At 38.0% G+C, this 1,620-nt stretch overlaps 1 non-coding gene across 1 annotated transcript; it reads left to right on the top strand.

Moving 5' to 3' along the window:
* The first annotated feature begins 1,210 nt into the window (after positions 1–1,210).
* LOC135269738 (5S ribosomal RNA) lies at positions 1,211–1,329 on the top strand. The gene has a single exon (XR_010338002.1). It is a non-coding gene; the product is annotated as a 5S ribosomal RNA (ribosomal RNA).
* The last annotated feature ends 291 nt before the right edge of the window (positions 1,330–1,620 follow it).

Raw genomic sequence — 1,620 nt, 5'->3', positions numbered from 1 at the left:
CTTAAAGACTGTCTGTAAGAATGACTTGTATGTTTGAAATAAAGCTTTCGTGGATTATGAGAACCTGTCCAATCCATTCAATTTAAATGAGATAAAGACCAAATTCTGAAAGTTGAGCAGCTCATTCAGATATATGAAACATCTGTGTTGTGACAAATGCAACTTTGAAATCCTGTATGATACTTAGAAATGATCCTCATTCAGAACTTCACAGTGGTTCCCCACTGCATTGTGAATGAAGTCAAGTTTCCTCATTCAGGCATTCAAGGGTTTTCACTATCTGGTCAAACTCTTTCTGGCTCATCTGCTTGGTCTTCTATCACACTCTCTACTTGGCTTAAATTTGTAATTGAACTCTCCTGCAAACAGTTCCATGCTCTTTTCTTTTGTCAGGGATTGTTCTCCACCATATTATCTGCTTAGCACTTTTGATATTGATTCAGACCTTATTCTGCCTTATACTTGCATCTTTATTTTGAGAGTCTGTGTCTTATCTTTTCAACTAAACTAAAAAAAGTCCATGGTTGATACTGCATTCTATATCCTCCGGCATGTTAAGCAAGGACACATTGTATTGTAGTTGCTCAAGGAGTATTTGGTCAAGTAAATGCTTTGCAAAATTGTTAAGATTAGGGCTTCCAGAGGAAGCATTTGGGAATGCAGCCACATTTAGGCTTTGGGTGTGCTTTCAAATTGCAATAAATCAGAATGAAAAAAATCATTCTTAATTCGAATCCTACAATTTCTGCACGGGATAAAACTGTGAGTCTCACTGGATGAATGAGATAAAGGCCAGGAGAATTCCCAGAGGTATTAGCATCAGAGTCACCATCAGACTCCTGGCCTCCACTCCTCTTTATACTACATCATGATGACTCCTGAGGAGCTAATTCTAATTATCCACCAATGACAGGAAATGGGAGGCAAGTTGCTTTAAAAATGAACAGAATCCTTTGAGTAGAGGTGATGGTCCAGAAGTTTTGAGAATTGACAACAGAAGATACCAAGAAGCTTTATTTGGGTTGCTAGTTATTAATTGACCTTTGGGTATAAAATGTTCTTATTAAAACAAGTGAGTCCAGCATTCCAGCAAAGAAAAAAGATAAACTACCTGAAAAAACAGATTGACTATATTGTGAAACATAGAATAAGCTGAATATGTGTTGTGTCCCCAAGCTTGGGCGGAATCTGCCTTTAAGATTGCTCCCCTGTCTACAGCCATACCACCCTGAACGCGCCTGACCTCATCTGATCTCAGAAGCTAAGCAGGGTCGGGCCTGGTTAGTACTTGGATGGGAGACCGCCTAGGAATACTGGGTGCTGTAGGCTTATTTAAAAAAAAAAGATTACTCCCCTTTTCTCTTCAATTGTGCTACTTCCTGCTCTCTCTGGACCATTGCCTGCTTCCTGGTACTGGCATTTCCACTTGTCTTGATTATCACTGTTAATGTTAAGTGCTCGTGTTAAAGATTCAAATCTAAGTTTTGTTAAGTGTCAACTATGACTGTTTTTACACAAAGAAAAAATGATATATTTAAGCATAAAAAATTAACACCTAAGGAAATATAACTCTATATTTCATGCTAGTGTGAGTTTGTGTACAGAACTTATATGTTCCAG

This window comes from Aotus nancymaae, unplaced genomic scaffold, assembly GCF_030222135.1.
Source record: "Aotus nancymaae isolate 86718 unplaced genomic scaffold, 86718_ANA_hifiasm-v0.15.2.pri h1tg000057l, whole genome shotgun sequence".
Classification (NCBI taxonomy): Eukaryota; Metazoa; Chordata; class Mammalia; order Primates; family Aotidae; genus Aotus; species Aotus nancymaae.
The sequence above is the reverse complement of the archived record's forward strand: the minus strand, read 5'-3'. Positions and strand labels throughout refer to the sequence as shown.